Source organism: Rhea americana, unplaced genomic scaffold, assembly GCF_003343005.1.
Source record: "Rhea americana isolate MKP2758 unplaced genomic scaffold, rheAme1 scaffold_86, whole genome shotgun sequence".
Lineage (NCBI taxonomy): Eukaryota > Metazoa > Chordata > Aves > Rheiformes > Rheidae > Rhea > Rhea americana.
The window spans coordinates 1,776,615-1,789,095 of NW_028187044.1; the positions used below are offsets into that span (position 1 = coordinate 1,776,615).

General features: G+C 39.0%; 1 protein-coding gene across 5 annotated transcripts in view; it reads right to left on the reverse strand.

The window, feature by feature from the left end:
* Positions 1–1,961, reverse strand: part of BMPR1A (bone morphogenetic protein receptor type 1A) — a 40,565-nt gene extending 38,604 nt beyond the window's left edge. For 2 of the 5 annotated variants that reach the window (XM_085323709.1, XM_085323707.1), the window contains exons 1-2: positions 1,840–1,961; positions 677–779 (exon numbers count right to left, since the gene is read on the reverse strand). The gene's annotated coding sequence lies outside the window, so the exon portion shown is untranslated. Of the gene's footprint in view, positions 1–676; positions 811–1,839 lie in introns of all 5 variants that reach the window. The other 3 variants (XM_085323711.1, XM_085323706.1, XM_085323708.1) reach the window with 2 other exon arrangements.
* Between the last annotated feature and the right edge of the window lie 10,520 nt (positions 1,962–12,481).

The following is a 12,481-nucleotide window of genomic DNA, read 5'->3' on the forward strand; positions in this document are numbered from 1 at the left end:
AAAAAAAAACAAAAAAAAACAAAAAAACCACCCTCCTTCCTCTCCCCCCATCCCCACCACTGTGGAATAGATGTGTATCTATCAATTTTTCAGTTCATTTCAATTCAAAGTAGCATCTGAAAGACACTTAGAGGGAGGCGATGCAGATGGTATCTCTAAGATGAACCATCACCATTTACAGGTATTCTTTCCTCTGAGAGCTACCCTATACGTGGTGACTCCATTTACTTTTCCCTCAAATATAACAGAGAACCTGAACTCCTTCATATAAATGAAGTTTACAGCATTGTTTCTCTAAATACTGCACCAGCTCTAGATGCTTTACTGAAAACAGAGGGAAGAGCGATGAAAATATTGTTTTATGACAACCCATTCTCTACCCAAGCACCAAGATGAGGGCACACTTCTCCTGAAAATGGGTTGCAACAACCAATTTCCAAGACTCTGAAAAATCATAAATGTTAACTTCCAGAAACAATATTGGTCCCTGCCGATCATGAATTCGCAACATTAACAAAAAGCTGGCCTGCTAGCTGTACACAAAATATCCACCCTGAAGGTCAAGAGAAGACGAAGTAGAAGTCTTTACCCTCTAGAAAGAGATTTGTCTGGGTTGCCATCCTGAATTTGCTGGCTCTTAAGAGTTTGGCTTGCACCACAGTACAGTGCCACTTACCTTTCTGCTTGGACATGAATAAGCAGCCACTGYGGAACTCAGTGCTTCCAACTGATACTGGCACAATTTATCTAGTTGTTCTGGACAGATAAGCATCAATTTCCTGTCAGAATAAGAGGTCATGAGAAGAGTTCCTAGGAGGAACAAGAAAGGGGGACTGCCCTCAATAGGAGGCAAGCTGGATTATGCAAGCATAGCCAAGCATTATATGCACTGAAGTACCATGTGCTAACCACTCCCTCAGTAATATGGAACTCAAAAGCAGTAGAAAGGAAAGCCAAGGAGAAACAAGGCTGATTCTCTTCAGTACACACCCATAGTCCCCAATGGACAGCACAGATCCAATGGGAAGAACATGCAAGTGAGTGATAACACCACCAACTGTTGGTTGTGGTGCCAAGAAAAGAAAGGGAACTACTGCAAGCAGACACAGCAGAAATGATGAAGGAAAAATAACAGTAAGGATGAAAAATTTGTTTCTTTCCAAAAGCCATGAGAAGTATTCTGAGGGAAACAAAGTAACACAGAAATCCCTTAAATGAAGAACTTCGTGAACATAAAGAGAAATATTCCTTCAAAATATAGATCCTCTGCAAATACTCGTATCTCTTTGGAGAGCTCAGCACTTKACACTGATGACAAACAGCACAAAGGGACAACCGTGCTGTTGTCATAGTCAAGTTGTATATTGAACATCTGTATCTAAAGATGCATAGCAAGCCCATTTGTGCACAAAATAGTCTGCATCTTACCCACTAAAGCAGAAAAATTCCCCTCTGAAAATCTGACACATGTTCCGGACTGAACTCAAAAACATGAAGACAGTAATCCACAGACAGATGTTCAATCCTATAAAACCCATTTTAGCGCACTAAGTAGTCTTCCTGATGGCTGATGTGGTTCTGCTGTTCACAGCAGACAGTCTAAGTTAATGAAGCTATTTAGTGCTACAGGTAGCTCCTAAAGCATAGCCTTCTACTAGTATGCACATGGTCCCAGAATGTTAAATCTCAAACAGCTGATTTTCAAGAACTCTGTCACCAATATAAAATAAAAGCTCACTTTTTTTTTTTTTTTTTTTTTTTTTTTTTTTTAAGGAAAAGAGGGCTTCTTACCACATTTTACCTCTGAAACAGTCAAAGTTTTGCATGCATTAACCTTACCTCAGAATTAGGAAACTGAATGAAACTGTACTGTACTTCAAGCTTCCTCCAGACTGTTTTCATCTGTACTTCCACTTCATTAGTTCAAATGTGGTATTATGGAAATTCATATTTCTATTAATCTGTAAAAACAGGAAGAGAATTTGACTTAAGAGTTAACAGAAAAAAATGAAACGACAGTTTACGGTGCATAATATGAACAGCATATTATAGATAGCGATATCAAGAATTATGGAACCCACCTGGCATTATGAACTACTTCTAGATAATTTTAACCGGACTCCTGCATTTCTAGTAGTTCTACAGTTGCAGTGAATTTGTAAAATACTGATACTAAGAGGCATTTAAAATTGATTTTATTTTAAATATATCATTAAATTATTCATACAAATACTAAAAAAAAATCTGTCTTAGATGAATGGGAGACTGGGGTGGGGGAGAGGGGTGTGAAGAACAGAGAGAAGGAAGGGTGTTAAAGATCTGTGTCAACAGCTTCCCTAAGAAAATAAGGTTTTTGTAGTTGCTAGTCTTTCTGACCTCCCCAAGAACTCCCGGCTTCACTTCACTAGTACCAACCAGATTTACAAGCCTTCAGATATAAACATTTTTACTAATTTTTAAAACAGGTGGCAAGTAGAGGACACATTGTTAGCAACACCAATAGGAAAAAAGAAACAGTGTACAAGCTAATCAGTATTACACACCAGAGAATCTACAAGAGATTGCAGCTTCATGACAAAAAACACACTGGTATCACTCCAATAGTTCCACTACACAGGAAACTACAATATCCTGAGAAATAATCAATAGGCTTACTATACTTGTATGCAGACACGATTGCTCCTGGGAAGGAAATGCAAGCCAAAAAGCTGAAAAAGTACAAGTAGGGCGAGTTTGATTTTCGTTTTTTAAACTGGCATAAACCCAAGTATTAGAAGAAAACAAGAAACAAGCTCTTACCTGATATTCTAATAATTGTGAACAAACCTGACTTGTGTTAAGTCCCACTGTTTTTAAATATCTTTTGAAAAAACTAATTTGATATTACCAGCTTCAGTACTTACATCCCAATTTATCATATGCCACGTATAACCAACTCTTTCCATTTTGTACGTGTTACAACTTTTGAATGTTTCCATTATCTAAGGCTTTCAGAAAGAATTTCTGAAGGCCAAGGCTGACAGTCTGGGAATAGAGGTGGATGAAACAGTTGCCCAAGTGACTTGCAGCAGAGGAAGAATTTTCAGCGTCTGCTTTTCKCTGCTTTTCCTTCCCAAGCTCCATGAGGACCTTTCTCATTACAGGAAGGTCAGAATACTTCTGTCTCCATGTCCATTTATAAGCACTGTTCCTAACACACTCTGGTTTAATAGTCTTGGTAATAAATAATAAATCTGTGTAAAACAGGCAACCTGAAACTATCCTGACTATCAGATAGCACTAGTTCTTAAAGACAACTGTTGCCGCTGAGCAGACAGGCTGACACTTGACTTGTTTCTTCCACAGTAAAACAGAAAAACGTTCTTGCCATGTGAAGGTGCCTGTGGAGATTGCTTTCTTCTTGTTCTAAATTAAGCTTGCAAGAAATTTACAAATTAAATCCATCTCTTTCTCTACATATAATCAAGGAATTGAGTTCATCTTGTGCTGGGCTCCAAAACAAACTCATAAGCAGAAAAAAGTTGGTGTACTCTCCCTTTCTATAATACCACCGCAGTCCTGATATTTAATTTATACAAAGGCCACCTTGTATAGTTTGAAAAGGCAGTTTTACAAGGGGAAAGGTATTTCTGAACAATGCTAGTGTTTATGATGCCCTCTTGATTCTTTTTCCAAACTAATGAATGGACAAAATTCTCAATAGCTGTTAACTCTTACAACTATATTAACTGCATTTCCTGATCCTGTTCCTATTTATCAGACACCCAAGATCACTAAAAGAATTGTTTGGCACGATCATTGTTATGACTTTTCCATCTACACAACTCTAGGTATGTCTACATTAGCATTTTAATTCAAAACAGGAGTACAGTTTTGAAGTCAGTCTCCCAAACACCTTTAATTTCCTTGCTTTGCTTTACATAGCAAAGCAGCCTCTGAACACATGAACCAGACTTCTTTTGAGCAGAATGAGATCAGATATCGACCTTGCAGAGAGCACAGTATACACTCCAAGAACTAATAGGAACTCACAGAATCATACTAGACCTAGCTTGAAATAAAACCCTCACAACCTGTACTGCACGGATGTCAGGTTCTCAGCACCTGCTCATACTGCACCACATTACTGACTAACACGGACACAGCCTCTTTCATTACTTCCCTAATTGCTGTGTCAATTCCAAATTCATCCCTCCTTTTCTGAAAAGGCAAACTCCAAAACCTTCATCAGGGATGAGGCTGAATTTAAGAATATTTATTTATGTGAATGACCTCACTGTGTCACAGACTTTCCTCATCAGCATGAGATGCTACTTAATTTTATAAGAACCAATTAACACAATATTTTATATAGTTATCCAAAACGCTAAATTGTTAATGGTTATTTTTTTCAAAATATTTGGCATCTTTATTCTAGATAGCATTTTTACGAGAAATGCTATCAAGTACAAAATAAAACCATTAAATAAGGTATTTTCACAATTCCATCTTCTCTTTATTAGAATTTACTGCTTATCTACTCATTCATCTACTAAAATGACTATGTGAAGCACTAATGAACTAAAAAGCATACAATCTCAAAGTGCTTGACTCTGGTTACATATTAAATACAGATTTATCTTGGAATTTTTAGAGTTAAGATTAATTTCAGGATCTTCATACACTATTGACTCAGAAATACCAGCACTCACTCTTAAAAAGTCCCCTCAAGACAACAATCCCCCCCCACACACACACACAGACAGCTACCCCCAAACTATGAATTTTCTGTGTTCAAAAAACTTAGGTCACAGGGAGCAGCTAGACCATCACCCCTGAGCTGATTTCAGCCTCATTCTGTGAGGGAGGAATTCTGCCATTCTGCCAATGCAAGGCAGAGAGCAGGAGTGAACAGCTGAGAGCAGGACAGAAAGGAAGGACGTGCAGCAACAGAAGCGCTATTGAGTCAAGATGACAGGAGAGAGAGGTGAGCTCACACCGCGGACTCCTTTTCTCACCTCCCTGCTTATCTCCAGATTCTACATCTTTTTCTCAATAGCTACTGATTCCCCCAGCTCCAGGTCCCTGTCCAACCACTCCCTTCACTTATCTCTCCTCTCCTCTAAACCTTGACTATCCCCATGCTTTGTTCCTCCAATTCATCTCCCCTTTCCCCAGCTGCCTCACCAGTTTTCAGCTCAGTTATCTCAGGCTCAGTTATTTACTTACCTTCAGTATAAATCAGAATTTTAGAGTAGAATGAAACCTCAGAGATGGATCAAGGGCATCCCCTATGCAGCTATAAACATCCAATAGCCTGATCAATTTATAGCTGAACAAGAAGTTTAACTCTTAACCCAGAAATAGCAGAGAAAGGTTGGCATATGAGAAACCTGCAACTGCAGGAAGACAAAAGGCTGTTCAGAGGGGTTCTTTACCTTCAAATGAGAAACTCATCACTTTTAGTAACAGAAGGGTAAAAATGACAAGTATTTGCAAAGAAATGTTTGTTATGACACATTTGTAACTCAGGTATGCATTTCAATTGCAAAAGAATATGTATTTAAAGAACATAAATTTGCAAAATAATCTTAATGAAAGTTACCTAACAGAGTTACCGCAATTAAGTACATGATCATACAAAGACTCACTACATTTCACAAGTTAAYTACTCAATTCACTCCAATGTCCAGCTGCCTCCTCCCCACTGTCTCTTCCCTCCTCCTATCACTAGTGTCTCACTTTTGCAGGGTTATCTGTTCAGCTAGTCATACCTTCCCTCTGAAGGATGAAACAAAACCCTGTTTTAAAGTTCCTGTGAATTCAGATCATATGACAGACATGGGTTAGGGTAATACCAGACAAACTACTAAAAGAGAAAGGAGTGAAGCAGTAACTTTCAACTTTGAGATTTGCAGTGGGAGCAATGGAGAGAATCAGAAAAGCAGATGGTGCTAGTGGTATGTCTCTAAGCAGTGCCAGAGTTCACAGCTAGCAGGTGATTCTGTTAACAGGAGATAAGAGAGGTTTCTGAAGCAAATTACCCATTTTAAGGTGTAACTATAGGCTTACAGAGAAGGCCTTTTGTCAGAAACCTATGCATATGGCAAAGGCACTACAGGCCCTGGCTGTTAGACAGTAACCTAGAAGACAGTTAACAGTCTCGCCTGTCACTCAAGAATTTAGCCAGAGCTATGATAAGTTAGAAAGTGTTAAAAAAATATATATACTATTATACTACTTTTACTGCTGTAGCTGTGAAATTTGGATGGAATTTCAAAAAATGAAAATAGCCACAACAAATGTCAATTCCTACTTCAAACTTCATACTCTTATTCAAGGATATGAATTTTGTAAAGAAAATCTTCGACATAAACACGCAGTCTCTCCCCCCCACACACACACACAGCATGCCAAATGGAAGAGCAAATATGATATTTTTCATAGTACATTTGGGGCTTGATGGCTTTGTATGTAGAATAATGACGGTAAAGAGCAAGAAAACCTTGCTCAACAAATAGCCCATCCAAAATATATGGGACCACAACATAAAACGCTGCTTGGGCTAAGCAAGCATATCACTTTTCAGCCTCCGGACACCCAGCAAGATGGGAAGAGTCTTCAATATATTTCAGGCACATTTGTTCAATCCTTAAGTCAAATTAGTTCAAAGTAGTTCTGATCAATCTCCCACTTAAATGAAAATATATGTGCCTGCAAGGTAACTTTACATCTGACCATGTTCACTGGAGTTTTCGTACACAATCATCACTAAACTACTCTTGCAAGCCTCTAAAATGTAAGGAGCAAGACGATATTCCAGTATTGCACATTTACATTATAATGGTTTGGCTTTTCTATGAATGAGGTCAACTCCCAACTTATTCTAAGATAATGCCACTTTCAAACACTTCCAGGTTGTTCTTAGAAAGCATCGTTTTTGCTATTCCTATCCATTACTGCATAGACTCTTTACGGCAAATTTGTACTCATTTGTGGGCTGGTTTAGAGAACTTCAGAAATACTATGTTGGAATAATTTGATGAAAACAAAATATTCCATAGAAAAAATACTGATCAACCTAAGTACTTAGCTTAACTGGCTGGTTGTCTGTGCTGGCAGGTCAGATAAGAAGTGCTGCATCTACTAATGCAAAATCTCCGTTGACCTTTTATTTCCAAAATGACCAAAAAAAGTAGGGCAAATAACAACAACAACAACAAACACAACTGCTTTTCTTCAAGTATCCCTCTTGCTAGAAAAGTTTTCTTCTCTATCAGGACATGCAACTTCCTTCTTTCTGGGACAGAATTTTTATTTTATGCACATTATTAGTTGGAAATTAGATTGATGGACTAAGGCCTAGCACATTTGCATCATTTTCCTGCAGAACAGAGATAATTGCTCTTCCAGGCCATTAAAAGAACTTATATACTCAGGAGGCAGTAGAGACATTCTTCACATGTCATATCATGCTTTCCCTTGAGAAAGGGGGAAAAAAAAGTCTGTACCCACAGATGGATGGGATACCGTAAACATACAGTTGTAGCATAAAAGGGCAACAGACCAACTGGAGCATTTTCTCCTGAGTCCCTACAACCAAGTCAATTATGCAAAGACCAGAGTTGCCCTAAGTAGGCAACACCTGAAGTGCCTACAGTCTGCTTCATAGCTAGATACTCTGTAGTCCTTGTCATCGATTTCTGTTCTCCTCATCTGAGTTCCCTGTTGAAATATAAGGCATGTTAGGCTGAGCTATAAGACAAAAGTGTTTCATGTGCTCAAGCTCCTGAAAAAAAATACTGCCTCAGGGCATATTCAGAAGCACTAGAACACAAATTCCTGAGTAAGGTAGGACTGTGCAGCACCAACCAGAGAGAAAAGATGCATTTTACAGTGACATGAATCTGTGTAAATCAGAGTGCAGCTAACAGAGGCAGCCAGACACAGCAGAGTTTGCACAGAAGGGTACAAAGGAGTCCTCATCTCCATTCAGGGTAGCATACACGCTCTCAGTTATGGTTGTGACATGCAACAGAGCACATTCAACTATAGCTGGCAGTGTATCCCAGTGGTCAATGGTGGGTCCCGTCCTGTTATTCATCATTGATCTAGATGATGGGATAGAGAGCATCTTCAGCAAGTTTGTTGATGATACCTAACTAGAAGTGACTAGAGTGACTGATACACTAGCAGCTGTGCTGCCAGTCAGAGGGACCTCAACAGGCTGGAGAGGTGGGCAGAGAGGAACCTCATGAAGTTTAAATGCAAGTGAAGAGTCCTGCACCTGGGGATGAATAATCCCATGCACCACTACAGGCTGGAGGTTGACCATCTGGAAGGCAACTCCGCTCAGAAAGACTTGGCAGTCCTGGTAAACAACAAGTTGACCATGAACTAGCAATGTGCCCTTGTGGCCAAGAAGGGCAATGGTATCCTGGGTTGCATTAGGAAGAACATTGCCAGCAGGTCGAGGGAAGTGATCCTCCTCCTCTACTCAGCCCTGGTGAGGCCACATCTGGAACACTTTGTCCAGTTCTGAGCTCTCCAATTTAGGAGAGATGTGTAACTACTGGAGTGAATCCAGCAAAGGGCTGTAAGATGATTAATGGCCTAGAGCACCTCTCACATGAGAGAGCATAGACCGAACCACAGGCAGTTCTGTCTCAACATCAGGAAAGATTTATTTACTATGAGGATGACAGAGCACTGGAACAGGTTACCCAGATAGATTGTAGGCCCTCCTTCCTTGGAGATACTCAAAATTCTCCTGGGCAACGTGCTCCAGGTGACCCTGCTTGGGCAGGAAGGGTTGTCTAGATGATCTCTAAAAGGTCCCTTTCAACCTCAACCACTCCAAGTCTGAAATTACTATGCACTGCACCCTCCAGAGTGTCTCATCATACAAGAGATTCCTTGTATGAGAATCCAGATATAAACCTCTTACAATACTGACTTAGACCCGTACTTAAAGCCTGCCTTGGCTGTAAGGACAGAACATTCCACTAGGCTCTCACTTTGTCTTGGCAGATAYAATTTCCTATAGTAAAAGGAGCTTAAGTCTTCTGATTTCTTAGAGAATAGCTTAAATATTTTAGTTTGGCACACCCAGCTACATCATTTGGAGTCATCTGAAGGACTCCACAATGCTAGTGTCCTGCAACTGCCGCGCTATGAAAGTGGGCTCTGCACTCAGTGAAGAAGCTCTTTATCAACTAGTCCAGTAAGCTAATACCATGGATACCAAAGAGTTCTGAAATCTGTGCAGCCAGTAAGATGAAGAACTCAGTTGACTCTCAGCACTTTGAGGCTAAAAAAGAATCTGCCATCATCTTGCTGTTAAGTCAATAGAAGTTACATAGCAGACTGTCCCCAAACCTTGCATAGTTCCATCAGTCTGCAGCACTGATAATGCATCAAAGCTGGAGAGTTCAATTAGCATTGAGAAATGAAGTCTGAATCTACTGTACGAAGTTTTGTTACTAACAGAACAGAATTAATACCTTTGCTATGCAACTCTTCTTTCACTATATTCCCACAGCTTCAAGTAACCAAAACAATTCTCCTACAGAGCTTCTGATTTTTAGAAAGATCCAAAACTCAATTAACTCTTGACTTCACATTGGAGGTTCCTAGTTCAACAACCTAAACCTCCTCTCAAGGTACTAAATATAGATTATCCCCAAGGTTAATAGTCTTCTACTGCTTTTGTCCCTGAAAACATACAGCTACTCCTGATGCAATTTATTTCACAGATCTTCCTGAGTTACAGAAAATTAACACAAATCATTTAGGTCCCATACTGTTTAGCCACCAGAAAAATTTCATAGTCAACTTTCTTGGCATGCTTCAGAACTTTGTCGGGCCCTGTCGTTTGGCTAATAATTTGCCTTCTGTGGATAGAAGCAGCAATAAAATTTGATCACTTGGCTCACAAACCTAGAGACGTATGTTCTTATCATAATACTGATCCTGGGAACGCTGCCCAGACTTCAGTCTCTCTGACAAGAAAGCCAATCTAGCTTCTGCCTACGCTGCAGGACATATTTGACCAGAATGTGATAGGTGATGATCTTCCCCTTTCCTCTAACATTTGTAAAGTTAAGTATTTCTTCAGTCTATCTTTTCACGGAGTAATGAAAATGGTGAGAAACATTTCAGGACCTCCTTGATTCAAAAAGTAATTCTGTCACACCTCTAAGATTTCATGGTCAAGGGGACAGGGACAAACTCTTTTCAGTTGTTCTGTGTGACAGGACAAGAGGCAATGGGCAGAAATTGAAGCACAGGCAGTTCCGCCTGAACGTGAGGGGGAATTTCTTCCCTGTGAGAGTGACAGAGCACTGGAACACGTTGCCCAGAGAGGTTGTGGAGTCTCCTTCTCCGGAGATCTTCAAGGCCCATCTGGATGCAACCCTGTCTACCATGCTCTAGGTGACCCTGCTGAGCAGGGAGGCTAGACTAGATGATCTCCAGACATCCCTTCCAACCTTACTGATTCTATGAGTTTATGATTTAGACATTTCTGGTGGTTTACACAGGCTTCAGGTATTAAGAGTCCTTACGAATCAAGCTCTTATAAAAGCAAAAATGCTTCTGTAATAGCTCAACAACTTTTCTCCCCAAAAGCAAACCAAAAATCTACATGTCTATCTTTACTCAATATATTACAACAAAACAATCAAGGTATGTATGGTTTCTCCTACTGGATCTGACATACAGAAAACAGTTGAAGGTCAGTCATGTGCTTTAACTGTCATGATATCAACTATTTAGAAGGAATATAGAAATCTTAAGGTCTGTAAGTTAGGAAATTGCACAGAGATAGAATTTAAGATTTTGATCAAGGGCAGCTGGCAGCAACCAACTCAAATTCCTTCCAACCTATTCTCTGATTTATTTTTTCCCCTAGACTTTTTAAAAGACATATACTATTAAATGGCCTTTCTGAAATCAAAATCCTATCACTATTAGAGGCACAAAATCATAGAATGCTTGCCTCACTTATTAAGATCTGTTTAAGCTCTGCTGAATATCTAAGCATTAAAATTTGCATTTCTTTCCACCACTGTAAAGGAATGCCAACTATCATTAATTATTAAAATTGGCAATGACTACAGAAGCGAGAAATACATTTAAATAAAATTCACGTGGTTTGTGTCATATCAAGAACATCACGAGCGTTCATATTTATGTACAAAAACCTAGCTTTAGRCTCCTACTAATTTAATTCAGAGCAACAATCACTGACAAGAACAACCAAAAAAACCCAACCAAAGTAGTAGTAAGCCCACCCATACATACACAATACATCATTGTTTATGTGAAATAGTGATAGGATATTCAGAGAGCAACCAAACCCCCCTTCAGAGCAGACAGCCAAACATAAGAGCCCTTTGCAGAAAAAAGCTTTTTAGCTATAGATAAAACATTCTACATCCAACCTTCTGGTCTCTTTAATACCACTAGATTATATAACACTGCATAACCAAACCCAGAAGACAAAAGACAAACAAAAATATTCCTAATTAGACTACTTCAGAATTTATTTTGTCCTAGTGTAGTATCTGAAATTTAAAGTATTTTCATAGATTAAAATAGAAAAAAAAAAAATCACGATAGTCTTCTACTGCAAAGTGTTCCATACAATCATTTAAGGGGATGATCTGGCTTTGTGCAATTAACTGATGTTATGAAAGTAACTAAGCCTCTGGCAGACAAGATACAAAACTGCAAGATTTACCATTTTTCATAATTCAGTGATACAAAAAAATTACCATCTATAGGGAAGACAATGAGGAGTGCTTTATAACTCAGGAAACAATACTGCAATCMCAAACCCCAGCAAACATGAAACTCTTCTTGGTAAAAGAGTTTTTTATTAAAAAAAAATCCATCCTTTTCACTTACATCACAATACAGAACTTAATCTGCAAGTCCAAACTATCAGGTCTCAACGGCCTCAATTTCTGGTCAGGCTGAGCTAAACAAGCTTGGGTAAGGAAATGCTACATCACATAGGGAATAATTTGCATGAGTAATTCAGTGTACAGACTAAGCTGCTCAAAAAGTCTCAGACATTTCAACTATTAAGTCTAATAACTAAACATTCAGAGCTCTAGAACATTACACTGCCACAGTTAGTTAGCTGCCAAATAACAGACCCTTTTTACTTGGCCTATAGTTTCTAACGACAGATTTATGTAGGAAAAAATACCCGCCTCCCCCAAAGATACATGCATAGACACAGGCAAGGCATAGATACAGTCAAATATAAGGTAGACAAATGGAACACAATTCCCAGTCACGCTATACAATCTATTTCATCTAGCCTCTCCCACTTCCTACTAATTTACATATTCAGAAATAAAGGTGAAAAACTTATTCTCATCTCACTCTTCTTTGAATGTGTGGACCTACTAGTGCCTTTATCAAAGATCTGAAAGAGAACTAAATCATTTCTAAAAGCCTGCAGTGAAAAAAGATCACTTACTCTCTTCTG